This window comes from Lactuca virosa, chromosome 8 (assembly GCF_052849685.1).
Source record: "Lactuca virosa cultivar CGN04683 chromosome 8, Lactuca_virosa_CGN04683_v6, whole genome shotgun sequence".
Classification (NCBI taxonomy): domain Eukaryota; kingdom Viridiplantae; phylum Streptophyta; class Magnoliopsida; order Asterales; family Asteraceae; genus Lactuca; species Lactuca virosa.
Genome location: NC_136433.1, coordinates 340946964 through 340965017, shown reverse-complemented (window position 1 = coordinate 340965017; position 18054 = coordinate 340946964).

Here is an 18054-nt window from a genome sequence, read left to right as displayed (position 1 = left end):
ATGCTCATTTGATTCACTTCATGGATTTTATCACAAGTGAATCATGAGACGATAATATCTTATATTCTTCAAACCTAGAGATATGAGTTGTTGACTATGAGTTGGTTATACATTGATTGTACGAAAATGCATTGGTAACTCGATGTTATAAAACGTGCCTTTGTGTATGATTCAACAAGTAGTAGAACAAACATATGAGTCGAAGTTTATCCATTCCTTTTACCCTTGGAGGGATAAAAGCGATATCTGTGGGCCCCTCGATGATTTAGTGATGACACCCCTAAGTGCTTGGCCAAGCCTGGACTGATTTGATTTGTTCAATTAGTCGGTCGTCATAAATCGGAAATCGGGAAACAACAAATGGACAGAGAGAATGATTATAATCCATGTCTCAGTCCATATGATATCTAGAATGGAGGAATATATGATCCCTTATCTAATGGACAAGTCATTTGACTAGGTCAGATTTCGGCAGCGGCTTTAAGAGCTACGATTGCTAGTCGGGATCTTCGAGTCATATGCAATAATAGTTTTAGACTTATCCAAGTGGGAGACTATTGGATTAGATGTCTAAGCCCATAAATATTATTGGTATGAATTTGACCGAGACTAGCATGGTCCATTTGGGTTGCACTTCACCGGAACAATTTATATGGATAGTCTTTTGAGAATAGTATGTTTATGATTTATATTAATATATTATAAGTTCTAATATATTAATATGGAATCATATTATTTAATTAGTATTGATCAAAAATTAATTTAGAATTAATTTAGTGATAAAAAAGGAACTAATTAAATATGGACTCTTATATATAGGATGGGCCAAGTTCATTTAGGTTGGGCTAAGCTTGCATGGATAGTCCATGGAGTTTTTAACCCATGGATCCTATGGAAATGAAAGGTCATGGGTATTATGGTTTACATGAATGTAACCCTAATCCTCCATACTATATAAAGAGGTCTTTGGCACATGAAATGACACTAGTGTGTGAGGATACAAGAGTGGGCCGATTTCTAGTGTGCATTCTATTCTCTCAAGTTTTCCAAGGTGTTTTGGTAATTTGTGATTCCACCTGAGGCTTCCACACTATTGGGGCTAAGCTCTTAAAGACCAAGACTTCAAGATCCATCAAAAGGTATGTCATCTAACTAGGATTTGGTAGTATAGTTGCTCCATATTATGCTAGTTAGGATGAAACCTTGGAATATTGAATATTTGCATGTATAATAGAGAAAACATAGATCCAAGGTTTATAGGGTTGCATGTACACCATAGGAGTGTTAGAATGCTCAAAACCCATCACTGTGTGCCCAGTTCCTCATGGAACTTTCTCCAGAATCTGGATGTAAAACGGACATCCCAGCCAGATACCACCGACACTCGCACATAAATATCTGCTAATTTCTTAGCATAGATACTCTCGGAGATCAGAATAAAATGGGCACTCTTTGTCAACCTGTCCACAATGACCAAAATAGAATCCACGCCCCTCGCCGTCCTCGGTAACTTCGTGATGAAGTCCATGGTAATCTCTTCCCATTTCCACATGGGAATAGGTAGCAGCTGAGCCTTGCCATGAGGTTGCTGATGTTCGGATTTGACCTTCCTGCAGGTCAAGCACCGCTCCACAAACCATGCGATCTCCCGCTTCATGTAGGGCCATCAGTAACTCAATCTCAGGTCTCTGTACATCTTCGTAGCCCCCGGGTGCATAGAGAACTTGGAATTATGTGCCTCCTCCAATATATTTTGTCTCACTCCCCCATATATCAGTGCCTACACCCGACAACACTGTGTCAAAAGTCCCCGACCATCCCGTACAAACAAGGGAATCTGACCCCGAATCCGCTCTATCTTCCAGTTCTCTTTCTTCAAACCCTCTACATGAGCCTTGTTGATCATATCCAACAAGGGGGAAATCATTGTCATCCTCAAACAAACATCTCTAATCGGAGCTCTTGCCACTTTGCGGCTGAAGGCATCGGCCACCACGTTGGACTTCCCTAGATGGTATAAAATCTTGCAGTCATAATCTTTCAGTACATCCAACCACCTCCTCTGTCGCATGTTGAGGTTCTGTTGATCCATCAAATATTTCAAACTTTTGCAGTCATTATAGATGGTGTACCGAACTCCTTACAAGTAATTCCTCTAGATTTTGAGGGAAAACACAACCGCCCCCAATTCCAGGTCGTGAGTGGGGTAGTTCGAATCATGAGGCTTCAGCTGCCTCGAGGCGTACGCGATCACATGCCCAACCTGCATCAAAACAACCCCTAACCCTGTGATAGATGCATCACAATACAACAACAAATCATTTAGCCCCTCAGATAATGCTAAAATCGGGGCCTCACATAACCTCTGTCTCAAGGTATCGAAAGCCAACTGCTGATCCGTTCCCCATCGAAATGTCACATTCTTCTTAGTCAAGCGAGTCAGGGGTACGACGATCTTGGAGAAATCCTGAATAAATCTCCCGTAATACCCCGCTAGGCCCAAGAAGCTACGGATCTCAGATACATTCTTCGGAACTTCCCATCGCATCACTGCCTCAATCGTGGCTGGATCAACCAAAATACCCTCTTGGTTGATGATGTGCCCCAAAAACTGCACCTCACGCAACCAAAAATCACACTTCGAGAACTTGGCATAAAGATTTTACGTCCTCAGTGTCTCCAATACCTCCCTCAAATGCTGCTCGTGCTGCTCCTTGGTCTTAGAATAGACCAAGATATCATCGATAAAAACGAGCACAGACCGATCCAATATCGGCCTACCTACCCTATTCACGAGGTCCATGAACGTTGCTGGGGCATTGGTGAGCCCGAATGGCATCACCACAGACTCATAGTGTCTGTACTGTGTCCTGAAGGTCGTCTTCAGTATATATTCATCCCTAATCCTCATCTGATGGTACCCCGACTGAAGATCAATCTTGGAAAAGCAAGATGCACCCTGAAGCTGATCGAACAAATCATCAATCCTCGGAAGTGGATAACGGGTTTTCACCGTTAGCTTGTTCAGCTCCCGATAATCAATGCACATCCTGTGTGACCCATCCTTCTTCTTCACGAACAGGATTGGTGCTCCCCACGGAGAACTGCTCGGACGAATAAACCCTCGATCTAGCAGCTCCTGAAGTTGTGTAAACAGCTCTTGAAGCTACATAGACAACTCCTGCATCTCGGGCGGAGCTAGCCGGTACGGTTCCTTAGCTATCGGAGCGGCACCCGACACCAAATAAATGAGAAACTCTACCTGCCTCTCCGGAGGGACCCCATGCAACTCCTCGGGAAATACATCCCGAAAATCTTGTACAACCGGTACACTATCCAAATCTGTCGGGGTCTCAACCCTCGTATCTGAGATGTATGCCAAAAATCCCGAACAACCCTGATGGAGATATCTCCTTGCTCTCACAGCCGAACATAAGGTTGTCCCCTGCGAGGCCCTCTCTCCATGAATAACCAGTTCTCCCCCACTTGGGGTTCAAACCCTCACTAACTGGCGCTCGCAATCTATCATGGCCCCATTGGCCCTCAACCAGTCCATCCCAATGATCACCTTCAATCCTCACAACGGTATCGGTACCAGATCAACACGAAACCTCTCCCCAAACACATTGAGGACACAATCCTGATATACCCTCGCAACACTCATGATGCGGTCATCTACAATCTCAACCTCAAGCGGGAAATCTAAAGTTCCCAGGGCATCTCTGAACTTCTTGCTAAGCGCAAGAGATACAAATGATTGAGTAGCTCCCGAATCGAAAAGAATGTGAGCCGACATACCATTGACCAAAAAGGTCACTATAAAAGTGCACATATGTATACATATAAGCATAATCAAATAATATCAGACAAGAAAAGTAAATTACGTACCAGCGATGACGTCTGGTGCAGCTCGAGCCTCCTCTGTGGTCAGCTGAAATGCGTGGCTCTTCACCGCGGGAGCTTCCGCCTTGGCAGGATGGCCATCAGTAATCCTCATTGTGGCGGGCGCATCGCCGCCACTGCTCCTCCTCTTCCTCCCTGCAACCTCGAACAATCGGATCTTTTATAGTCGGTTTGGTTGCAGTGGAAACAAATCAATCCCTTCTTGGGGCAGTCCCTGCTCACGTGGTCGGGCTGACCACAAGTATAACATACTGTGCCCGTTACCCGACAAACTCCTCTATGTGACCTCCCGCACTTGGCACACCGGCCACGACCCTGCTGGCCCCTACCAGAAAAATCAGAGGCCTTAGGCTTTTTAGCGTGACCCACAGCTGCCTGAACTTACTCTGGCTTCCGCTTGGTGCGGAACTCCAACTCTATCTCACGTTCCCGGGCCTTCTCCACCATATCATTCAAGGTTTTGCACCCTAAGAAGCTCACAAACCCACGTATATCATCCCTCAGCATGGAATGATACCTCGTCCTCCTCATATCCTCATCCGTAGCATACTGCGGGATCAATAGTGCTCGTTCCCGAAACTTGGCGGTGATCTCTGCCACAGTCTCGGTGGTCTGCTGTAACTCCTGAAACTCCCTCACAATCTTTTTTCACCTTGATGGATGGTGCAAACTCCAACTCGAAACGCCTAACAAACTCCTCCCATGACATCTCGGCAACTCCAACTGATCCCACCTGGTGGGTCACCTCCTCCCACCAATCCCTGGCTCTGTCCCTCAACATATACGAAGCAAACCGCACTTTTGCCACCTCGGGGAAAGAGCTCGTGCGCTGGGAATTCTCCATGTATGCCAGCCAAAATCGACTAACTATGGGGTCCCTGACCCCAAAGAACTCGGGCGCCCCACATTCCTTGAACTCCCGGAATGAAGGAGTTTGGGCCCCAACCTGGCCTGCGGCAATCTCGGGTCGGAAGGACCTGAGTCGCTCCTCCATGATATCCATCATCCCCTCCTTGACGGTCCCGAATATCACTTGGGTAGCGTCAAGAATACCCCTCATAACCTCAGCTGCGATAAGCTCGCGTAGCCTCTCATCAACGGGATAAGTAGCATAGCCCGATCCAGACCCTGATCCTGATCCTGATCACGATCCCCCTGCTCCGTGTCGTGTCACCACCATACTGCACTGAAATACCATAAGACATAATGATCAGGATGTTTAAAAAGGGATTCCTTCCACACCGGTTCTCCTTAGAGCTTCCAGATCTAACATTAGTTTGGGTACAGGTCCTGTTCTTTCAGTAGTATGGGCCCAGTACTACCTTCCACACCTCCCTGTACCTTCCCTAAGGCTCCACCTGATAACTCTAATTTGTCCCAAAACAAAACATATCTCTCAAACTACCGCATAACTCAAATCCTAGGCTATCCTTAGATTTGCTCAATCCCATCAAACCGGAACTCAAATCAATCATAACAGGTTGCCCTATGCATGCAAATTATACACAGAACAGGATCAAATAGACTTTCGAATAATAGACTCTACCCTAGGACCACAACCAAACGAGGAATAGGAAATAAGGCCAAATCAATTATTCTAAGACTATAAGACCCTAACCGTATACAACTTTGAAAGGATACACATAGCAAGATCCATACGATTATCACATTCCGAATATCAACAAAGCATGGCTAACATACTGGGGAAAATACTTACTTGAGCTCGGCCGATTACGCGCATTGCACTCTCTATTTTTCTTACAATAATCGATTTTAAAAAGTTTTTAAATTTTGATTTTTAGAAACAATTTTTACCATTTCCTTAGTTTGAGTCTTGACACACCCGATAGTGTGCCCGAATCCCTCAAACCAAGGCTCTGATACCAACTTGTAACAACCCAAATTTTCAATAAAATTTTTCATTTTTAAATAACGAAATCATTTCCATAATTTATAAAATCTGAATCACAATTGTTTTCAAAATCCATAACATCAGATAAATTATTCATAAAATCAGAGTATCCCCAAACAAAACGCCAGAGAGTGCATGCCGCGCCATCATACCGGGCCCTTGCCCTTAGATCCTGAAATACCTGAAACAACCAACAAACTGTAAGCTAATGCTTAGTGAGTTCCTCAGAGCATACCCCACATAATCCACATAATCACATAAGCCATATCAATCACGTATGTAACATAATCCATGCATACAAACATATAAGGATGCCCTGGAAACCCTCCAGGGTCTTACTCCGGGTGCCATTGGAACCCCCACATGGTCTTAGCCCAATGTCTCGGGAACCCCCCGAGGTCTTGACTAGAGATGCCATGGAAACCCTCCAAGGTCTTATACCCTAGTGCCTCGGGAACCCCCCGAGGTCTTTACTTAGGATGCCTTGGAAACCCTCCAAGGTCTTACACCCAAGTGCCTCGGGAACCCCCCGAGGTCTTTCATGCAAGTATCACAAAACAACAATCAGACCATATAGCATGTAACCAACTAGTATAACACATATCACTACATCACTAGTGTACCACATATCACAAAATGGGTCGGCCTTGGTGCCTTCGACCCATTGGTATGGTGAGGAGACTCACCTCTGTCTGCTGAACTCGAAAGCTGCTCGCCTAACAGTCCGAAACCACCCGTGCTGAACAATAATGCCATTACCCCAAAATTAGGATTAAGTACAATCTAATTAAAGAGCCCAATTACCTAGGCCCAAGTCCTTCCATAGTGGCCCAAAAGTCTTTCCTTTGTTAATGGGCTTAGAGTCCATGTCCAAAAGTATCAATGGGCCTCATGGCCCAATAAGTCCCAACCATAACAACCATGGTCCAAAATATATAAATTGGACCACCTACTCAAAACATGACCAAAATAATTGATTAAGGACCAAAGGGCTTACAAGTCCAAAACAAGCCCAAAGTTCAACTGAGTGCGTACGCCTTGCGTACCGCTCCTGTATGCTCAACGTATTGGCTCCTTTAGCCGTACGCGCTGCGTACATGCTTCTACACGTGGCGTACTAGTTTGGTATGCATAAATGACCATTAAGTGCTTAATACTTGGGATTCCAATGTCCAAATTTAGATCTAAGTCCATTAGAACGTCCTAAGGCATAAAGTTGGCAACTTTATGCCTTTGCATGCCCCATATGTCCCCAACAACCCATTAAGACCTTTCCAAGGGTCTTAACCCATGCATGAGTTCAAAACATTCAACAAGACTACATTTTTATGATATGAATGGACCAAGGGACCTCAGATCTATCCTTCCTAAGCTCTGGAGTTGCTCATACTCCCAAGAGATGATCCATGAACACAAAAAGGGGCTATATAGAAAACCCTAGCTCTAGAAATGACAATGATGGCCAAGGAAGAAGCTTTTTACCTCCTCAAGCTTCCTAAGCTGCTCTAAATGCAAGAGCCAGAAGCCCTTTCTTGTTCTAGCTTGTTTCCTCCTCTTCCTTTTAGCTAACACACCAAGAAGATGGTATTAAAGCACTCACAAGCTCAAGAACACACAATCTAATGTAACTAGGGTTTTAGGGACGTTTGAGGGTGAAGGAGGCTGGTTAGGGTTGTGCTCAAATGAGATAAGGATGCTTATATAGGTCTTAAGTCCGGAAATTTTGGTTTGAACATTCATCACGTACGCCCCGCGTACCCTTTGGTACGCCCAGCGTACGTGCTGACCCTCCGCGATCATCCATGCATGGTACGCTAAGCGTACTCCTGAAGTACGCCTGACGTACTTAAGGGACCATCATGCATTACTTATAATTTCAAGGGTTTAAAAGGGGAATACCTGATTTGGATTGTTACACATTTAGGTTGTGTTGGCTAAAAATCGATCGATCTAAAATTCGAATTTCGGGCTCTGTACTACTATGCTAAATCTTGGAAAAATCATAACTTCCTCATACGAAGTCAGATTTGGACGTTCTTTTCATGCACACTCTCGATTTAACGTATACTATGACTTTCGTTTAGACTGCTAAGGCTAAAAAGTAATATCGTAAACTCATTTTTTACGTCACACAGCGTCGTGTCGGTTTTGTCGCGAAAATTCGACAAGTCATAACTTCTTCGTTATAACTCAGATTTCGGCGTTCTTTATATGTACGGAAACCTTGTGACATATACTATAACTTAGTTAAGACTATTTATTATAAATAATATTCCATTAAAAAGTCATTTTTTGATGCTTATTGTCTCTAAATTGCCTAGCCCGAATCTGCGGGCGTTACAATTATCTTCCCCTTACGATGATTACGTCCCAGAATCATCAACAAAACAGGGCTTGTATAATGACTCCATACGTTATCTTTTCATCCTAGGTAATAACCGTAACTCTTACGTCCTTTAAAATGAGTATCTAACTCTTGGACTCCTTGACTGCTGGTGGTGCTTAATTCTTAAACTTGCTCTTCGTACTATGTTGGAACCTCACTCGTAACCTTCGAGTTACGAACTTGATCCTTATTAGAGACTCCAACTCCTTCTTAAATAGACTTAACTTAAGATAAGTCCTTTACTTCGACTACCGTAACAGACCGATGGGTCATGTTCTAATGACTTCTCATCGTATGATGCGACGCTTAGACTCAGGTTTTTTAGAGTCAAATTCCAGAATGGAATATACCTTCCTTCATGTTCTAATGTGATATAATCACATTATAGCATGTAGCACTTCTAGCTACAAGCTCTTACAATGATCGCGATACTTCTATTGATCGTTTTGATTATCTTTCACTTCAATCCTCTGGCTTAAGTCAGATACTACGTCGAATTTGGTTCTCTGAACCATGTAGAATACATATCTTAGTCGGCTCGATATGATATGACCACTAGGGTCAGAATAATAATCATCTTCTTAGTCATTACCGAAACGATGGTAACAACATACTTTGAACAAAACGGAATCAATTACTAGCGCCTTGGTAACCTTGTGACTTTCCATGATCCAAGTGTGAGTCTTGTGCTTCCAATAGTATAGATCTCTACTACCATCCACACCTACTCATACTCTTCCCAAGTATTTTCTCGTAGTTCTCCAAGTTACCATACAAGAATTTCACATAAACATTTAACACATCGGATAACATAACGAAGGTTTATATTAATTCTTTAAATGATTACATAGATATTTAGGCTCACCCTACACTATGCCTCTTATCTTAGGCTACACCATATGATACTATCTATATGGCTGCTTCATATCCTGATTTTTGGATATACCGATCCTCACTCCTGATCCCTTGCATCATCGCCTGCTTCATTAAGGATCATCTGGAATGCTCTTGCTATTAGCTTCGGTGGTACGTTTTGTTGGGTTTTGGTATAATACAACATCCTATGGTGCACATACAACCCTAAATACCTTGGATCTATGTTTTCACTAATTATAGATGCAAATCGTTTCCAAGGCATTAAACCTATAACTAGCATGCATTTGACATAAACCATATAAGATACTAGTTAGGGTAACATACCTTTTATGTGGCTTGAATTCTTGATGTATTTGGCCTTAATAGCTTATCCCCAATAGTGTGGAAGCCTCAAATGAAGTCACAACACATCATGGACAAAGGTAGAACTTGAGAGAGAATTTCATGCACCCAAAACACCCATGAACTCCAAGAATGACTCAAGTGGCATTTTTGAGGCTAAGAGCATGTATTTATATGTGTGGATTCCAAGGGTCATGGGTATAACCCAAATCCATACCCATGGGTTTTATAATCCATGGTTCATGTGGCCCAACTCTTTATGTATCCATACATAAACTTGGTCCAACATGGATCATAAGCCCAAAACATATAAATATAACTAATTATCATAATTAGTCCCCATAGATTTAATTAGTCTCTTTTGATCACTAAATTAATTCCAAATTAATTCTTGATCAATACTAATTAAAACATATGATTTCATATTAATATATTATAACTTATAATATATTAATAAACCATAATTAACCTTCTCTCAAAAGTCCATCCTAACAAATTGTCCTGATGATATGCAACCCAAATGGACCATACTACTCTCGGGTCGAGTACATACCAATAATAGTTATGGGCTTAGACATCTAATCCAACAGTCTCCCACTTGGATAAGTCTAAAACTATTATTTCAAGTATGAGTTCATAACCTGACTAGCAATCGTAGCTCTTAAAGCCATTGTCGAACTCTGAACAAATCAAATGACGCGTCCATTAGATAAGTGATCATATATTCCTCCATTCTAGATATCATATGGATTGAGACATGGATTATAATCATTCTCTCTGTCCATTTGTTGTTTCCCGATTTCCGATTTATGACGACCGACTAATTGAACAAATCAAATCAGTCCAGGTTTGGCCAAGCACTTAGGCTGTCATCACTAAATCATCGAGGGGCCCGCATATATCGCTTTTATCCCTTTAAGGGTAAAAGGAATGGATAAACTTCGAGTCATATGGCTTGTTCTACTACTTGTTGAATCATACACAAAGGCACGTTTTATAACATCGAGTTACCAATGCATTTTTGTGCAATCAATGTATAACCAACTCATAGTAACAACTCATATCTCTAGGTTTGAAGAATATAGGATATTATCGTCTCATGATCACTCGTGATAAAATCCATGAAGTGATTCAAATGAGCGTGGGTTGAATCCAATACTCAAAACTTATGAGTACCCATTAGTGTTGTAGCAACTCTTGCCATGTCCAACATCTTAGACATCTATAAGCCAACTCATGACAGTCTTGATTTAATACCTACTTCCAATGTATTAACGACTGTGGATGGTTTGAATAACTTAGTCATTCGGGAAGAATGACCTAGTTATTCTGGAAGTCAAAACATGCAAAGTGAAACATAAGAATAATACTAATCCTATATGGCCCCAACACTTTGAGAGTAAATAAAACACCTTTTATCTAAGCACCATATTGATTACTCATTATTCAATGTTTCGATTTTATCAACTTTATACTTGAATTTAGAAAAAAAAACACTAGTTGTCCCATGTTCCAAGCATGTACACTATGTTTTTCTAAACACCAGTTATACCATACACAAAGTATGCACACTATGTTTGTTTACGATCCTTACTTTGTGAAATAGATCGATTGAACATAATTCCAATGATTCTCATTTCACACTCCCAAATCCTTATCGAAAAATGTAAGAATTCCAAATTCCTGCCATTTACGAATTCTGTCAGATTTTAAACTTATATGCACTGATCCTCTGTAATGATTATGCACAAAGTCACAAAGACTTGTCACCAGACATTACAGAGTATTCCAATGGAGAGCAATTCCATGGAAACGAAGTCTCACATTCAAAGTACATTCCATTGAACATCATTCTTTGCATTAAGTTTTCTAACCTTACACAGATTCAAAGAATAACTTCCACCTATGGAAACAATTCCATATTACCATTTTGACTATCACTTCTGAACAAGAGTTGCCTCTTTTCAGAACATGCCAATATGGTCCTAACTATATACTTCCAATTGTCCATGAGCAACCAATCTTTGGTAAACCTCAGATTGTCCTCGACAATTGCTTAATCATTTTAGTCATATCCTGTTGTATTACTTTTTCCCTCTCAATGCCCCCCAGGCATTTGGAAAATTTAGAAAGGAAAAATATTATAGCACATGTAATCAATCCTATACCCGAAGCATATGGTACACGATTCATGCTATAAAATTTTTATTTGCCATGTTCTCAAAATTCGAACTATGAAGAGGTATGCCGTAATCATAATCGAATTTGAGAATACAACATATATAGAATTTCCTTATGTTGAACCATTTCAACATAACATTCATATATATCCTTGACTAAAATTGATTAAAATCTCAATCTAAGCTTGTAGAATTGGAATGAAGTATAAAATCCTCTCCCTTAATTATAGCAAAACAACTTTTTCAAAGTGAATTGAAACTTTTGTTTTCTATAAATAACATTGCTAACTTGCAACACTTAACATAATAATCATGCTCCCACTAGCATAATGATTATTATCTTACTAGCATAACACTTATGCTCCCACTTGCTTTGACATGTACCCAGAAATCAACTGGACTTCTAGAAATCAATACTTTATTGACTTTCTTACCAAAGTTCAGATTTCTGATATGAGATTACTTTGATAAAACTTTATCAAAAAACATATACCTTTCCTTAGATAGCTCACATGTGTGTCTAAACAATTATGAAGCGTAATCATAATGTTTAGACCTTTTTCCATTCTCACAAGTCCATGTTAGTGTGCCGGTTAACCACAAGCGTTCCACTAATGACTTTGAGAATGCAAAAAACACAATTACCATTTACTTAAAATCTACTTAGTGAAAGCGTTTCCTCACCATCATTTTCATGAACCGGAGAGAAACCTTATGACACTTAGATTTTTCATGGTGTAAGTGTTCCTATCCATGTGAATTTGTCATAACCTTAACCACAAGAATATGTCAACACAATAGGTTACAAACCTCAAGTTGTGTGCTAGTGATTAACAATAGGTTTACTCTTGATTAGTTCTTGAAACTATTCAAGATCTTTAATACTCCCACTTTCCTCTTGACATATAAGATTCTTTTTGTCAAGAACCATTCCTTGACAAAACAAATATTCAAGAGTTAGGGCGGATTCTTATCAAGTTAAACACTTCTCACAATTGGTCTTAGTTGGTCTTTGTCTTATCCAAAACATCACAACTTACCAATTTCAAATATACTAGAGTAAGAAAACATTTTACTCTATATTTGACAAGTGTTTTAAACCTTTCTTAAGATTATGTCACTCAAGTTACAATCTTAGAGTATGACTCTAAGATTTGATTTTGGAATGAAGTACGATTTATCTTTTGATTTAACCATTTCAACAATTCATGATTCCTCTCCTTAGTCAAACAAATGCACTAAGGTGTCCTTAGAGAACCAATTGTGATATGGTTTCATAATCACTAAGATAATCATAAAACAAGATACTCAAGTACTCTCCCATCTTTTCAGATTGGAGAAACTTTTATGTTTCTGCCTAATTTGATTCTTCTTATTCGTTCTGCCAATCATTGAAACTTTTCCAATGTTCAGAATTATACTTAAACTTGTAAGCATAACTATATTGACTAAACTTTAGTAAATCATGACGAATAATCTTATCATTCCTTGTGGTGGACTAGACCAGCGCACAACCAAGTGTACCCAATCCTTTAGTCCTTTACTTGACTCACACATACATGTGAACAAGGACTTAGTCTTAATTTCCCAAAGATGAAAATTCTCATTCATCACACAATATAACTTGCATGATTCCAACTTTCTATCCAACTGAAACTTGGGTGATGAGAATCTTTCCTTATTTGGTAAATTATGACACTACCACAAATGAAAGAATCAAATCCATTTTCCAATATTGCTATCAATGGAAACATATAAACAACAATTTTTCACAAATGCCATTGTAAGGATACTTAAAATAAATCAAAACTTTTCTTTTTCTTTTATTTTAAAACTTGCGAAAAATCTTATCCTTACAATACAAATACATATGAAAACTATGTTGATATCTATTCCTAAGCAATCTATCGTAACTCTTAAGCAGTTGCTCAAAATTCTGATCACCGAACCATCTTCGCGATCAGAATCAACATGCTCTTTCTTTAAGCTTCCTTTGATTCTCTAAAACATCAAAATGTAATTAGATTACATTATGTATTAAGAATCTCCAAAAGATACTTAATAGAGTTAGATAATTGACTTTACCTGAAGTAGAGTCAAACTTTTGACTTTACCAGATCTTTCAGGTAAATCTGGCAGCTTCGCAACCAATGCCCCTTCTTTTGGCAAAAGAAACATATGGACTCTTTGGAAATGGTACATGAGACTATCTCAGACTTATCCTTTCTCTTTACCATTAGGTCAAATGACTTGACCATGGCCGATCCCTTTCCATTGGGAAGGGAAAGCTTTTCTGGACTTCTATTGTTACCATTGTCAATGTCCATGGAAGTTTGGGAAGTTGATCTTCCAATCAAATTTACTTTACCAGTGCCCCAAATCATTGCTGATATAGCAGCATCAAGCAAATAGGTAAGATCATTAAGGGTCATGTCTTGATCTGTCATCAGGGTGTGACTGAAGAACCAAGTCAACAGCCAGCTACCTCGAGACTTCGACACCCGACTCTCCCGGCTTGCCAATAGGGATTGAGTGACTTTGAACTTTTCAAGTATTAGAACTTGTGGGATAGGGAGAATAACTGGAGGAGGTGGAGGAAGTGAAGCATGATTTCCAGTCCCATTAATACACAACAAAGGGATTAATCTTTCACCTTGATTGCCATGTGGGATATCATCTTCATCAGGAAAGCTTTTTCCTAAAGATTTGGGAAGACCATAGTTGTCTTAACTAGACATCTATAATGGGAGAAATTCAAGTTTAGTTGATTTAAAGTCCTTAACATAACACCCAATATGAAATATTAAGGCTAGGACCCAACAACCTATTTATAACTGGAAGAGGGATGCCGTAATCCAAGCTATAAAATAGTTGAAGGTAGGTAAATGACGATTTACTAATTTCCACCATGAAAACGAAATATAATTAAGTTTTAATTGGATTTCAAACTCCTAGATCTTTTGAGATACATTGAACTTTCAATGGCATGTTTGAATCTCGATTGTGCCCTCTCAAGTTTGTGACTGTGATGCCGAGGATCACAAACAAGGTGTGAATAACCATGCAAATTGACTTGGTACCCTAAACTTTATCACCTAATTGATGTGTCAGTTAACCACACGCGCTCCACCAATATATGATAAACTTAAGTTACCCTTCGCCACACATTGTCAGTCCCATGTTAGTGTGCCGGTTAACCACACACGCTCCACTAACGACTTAACAAATGTGCAAAGTGTAATTTCATGGGTTAGCACCATTTTACATTTTCCTAAGTAACTAAGATTGGGAATTTATAAGTGTTTAGTTACTTAGTATTTATCATTATACTTTTAATGAAGGGAGAATTATAGTCTTTATCCTACCCGTTCAGTTAACGACCCTCCACCAGTCAAGGAAGCGGTGGGTGAGAGTGGACACCCATTAAACTACCATTTTATAGGCAGTAACCTTATATCCCCCTTATACACCGGCTTCGTGAATGAGGCCTACTAATGGTAAGACCGACTTTTTACTTATACATATAATATATTAAACTTTTAATATTATAATAGTATAAGGTTGTATTTTAAACTTTTAAAATACTAAGTGGTTTAATCTGTTAATTAAACTATACTCTTAATTTAATTAAACTTAAACCATGTCATTATGGAATTATTAATTCTCTTTTAATTAAACACTTTAATTATCTATTAATAAAGTCCATAAGAGTTAATTGAACTATTCAATAAAAACATCAAGATGCTAAATCAAAATTAAAACAATTTAATTTATATTAAGTTATGAACCATGAGTTACACTTTTGAAAACTTTTCAAATAACTTTAGTTTTAGAATTCAATGTCTCATAAAAAAAACTTTTCAAATTCCAAAACTTGAGGGCAAGTTTTGTAACTCTTGAAAACTTTTGGATTCCATAACTTATGGAATTAATGGTGTTTTATGAATGAGACTTTTCACATCCATAACTTATGGAAGTTTCAAAACTCTTAAGATCATAACTTTTAAAAAAGACTTTTGAGTTCCAAAATTTTATGACAAAATTTGTAACTCCTTAAAAAAATTTAGATCAAACTTTTAAAACAAATAAAATAATCATATCATTCTATCTTTTAATAAGTTGAACTAATTCAACTCTTGTAGTAAAATGACTCAAATTTTACAAATAATTAGTTTTTCATAAAATCAAGTAATTATCTTAAAATTTGACAAACTTCATGTTTTTTTCCTTTGTTTTCAACTTTGAAAATCAAACATTTGCATCAAATATAATAGAAAACAACCCATGACTCTGATACCACTGTTGGGTTTTGGTATAATACAACATCCTATGGTGCACATACAACCCTAAATACCTTGGATCTATGTTTTCACTAATTATACATGCAAATGGTTTCCAAGGCATTAAACCTATAACTAGCATGCATTTGACATAAACCATATAAGATACTAGTTAGGGTAACATACCTTTTATGTGGCTTGCAGTCTTGATGTATTTGGCCTTAAGAGCTTATCCCCAATAGTGTGGAAGCCTCAAATGAAGTCACAACACATCATGGACAAAGGTAGAACTTGAGAGAGAATTCCATGCACCAAAAACACCCATGAACTCCAAGAATGACTCAAGTGGCGTTTTTGAGGCTAAGAGCATGTATTTATATGTGTGGATTCCAAGGGTCATGGGTATAACCCAAATCCATACCCATGGGTTTTATGATCCATGGTTCATGTGGCCCAACTCTTTATATATCCATACATAAACTTGGTCCAACATGGATCATAAGCCCAACACATATAAATATAACTAATTATCATAATTAGTCCCCATAGATTTAATTAGTCTCTTTTGATCACTAAATTAATTCCAAATTAATTCTTGATCAATACTAATTAAAACATATAATTTCATATTAATATATTATAACTTATAATATATTAATAAACCATAATTAACCTTCTCTCAAAAGTCAATCCTAACAAATTGTCCTGACGATATGCAACCCAAATGGACCATCCTACTCTCGGGTCGAGTACATACCAATAATAGTTATGGGCTTAGACATCTAATTCAACACGTTTGGCCTTGTAGCTCCTTCTCTATTTAGGCAGTCTTGCTTGAAGTGTCCTTCCTCACCATACTTAAAGCAGATTTCTTTTTTGGTTGTGCATTCGCTTGCATAGTGACCATCTTCTTGCATTTGAAGCAGGTTACCTCTTTAGAGCATCTCCCAATGTGCTTCCTTCTGCATTTGTCACACCACTTTTCTTCATTACTATCCCCATACCTTTTGTTGTTGGGGTCAGACTTCGGGAACCTATTTTTCTTGTCGAGTCTTGAAGACCCCTCAAATTTCCTCTTCTCGCCAACTTCAACCTTTTTGGCGGCTCTACTCTTGATCATCTCCTCAACCGACTTAGCAGCCCAGATAGCCGCCTCAAGAGTAAGTGCCTGGCGTACTGGCACAACATACTCCCATGGTAGTCCCTTTGTGTACTTTTCGACTTTCGTTAGTTCGTCAGGGACGATGCGCAATGCAAACTCCATCTTGTCTGTGATGGCATTGGTATACTCGTCAATGGACATGTTTCCCTTTTTTAATGTCAGAAACTAGTTTTCTAGTTCCAACATGTTTTGGGCTGAGCAGAACTTGCGTTTAAAGTGGACCAAGAACTCTGACCATGTCAGTCGTAGTGGCTCATTAGGGCTCATGATCTTTCCCAAAGTGTTCCACCAACAAACAGCGCCACCCCTAAACTGACGCACAACATAAGTGGTTTGCAGCTTGCCCTTGCAACCACATGTTATTAAAGCTAGCTCCATCTCATAGATCCAGTCCATAACTCCGATTGGATCTTCTTTCCCAGTAAAAGTTGATGGTTTGCAAGTCGTGAAGTGTTTGTACTTGCATCCGTTTCTTTTAATCCCTTCGTCTTGGTTATTTCTCCTAACCACTGGTGGTTCAGCTTGGCTAACGGTTCTGTTGTAGTTTCCTTCTTCTGACTGACCTTCATTCAGTTCAGTTTGTTCAACAGGCAAAATAGGTTCATCCCTATTCTATTGAAGTAGACGCCTCGTCTCTTCCATCTGACGATCCAACATCATTTGAATCAGTGCTTGTACTCTTGCCATCGTGATTGGCTCGGGTGCATCCGCTACTTCTGGTGTATGCTCAATCATAGGCCGCTGATTAGCGTTAGCATTTCCATTAGCATTTCCAAACCCGCTTCGAGTTCCCACCATGTCGATCTATACACAAAATCAGACGTTCGGTGTGCAGTGACGAGAATTTAGATAGATGAAGGTTTAGACGCGTATTCCTCCTTATTACTCCGAAAAGTTATATGTCGGTTCTAATACCGTTTTTAAACATTTAGAAATCTGAACACATAAAAATTCCAGATCCGGTCAACAACAGACCATAGATCCGATCAAATAGTGACATCATAAAGCATTAT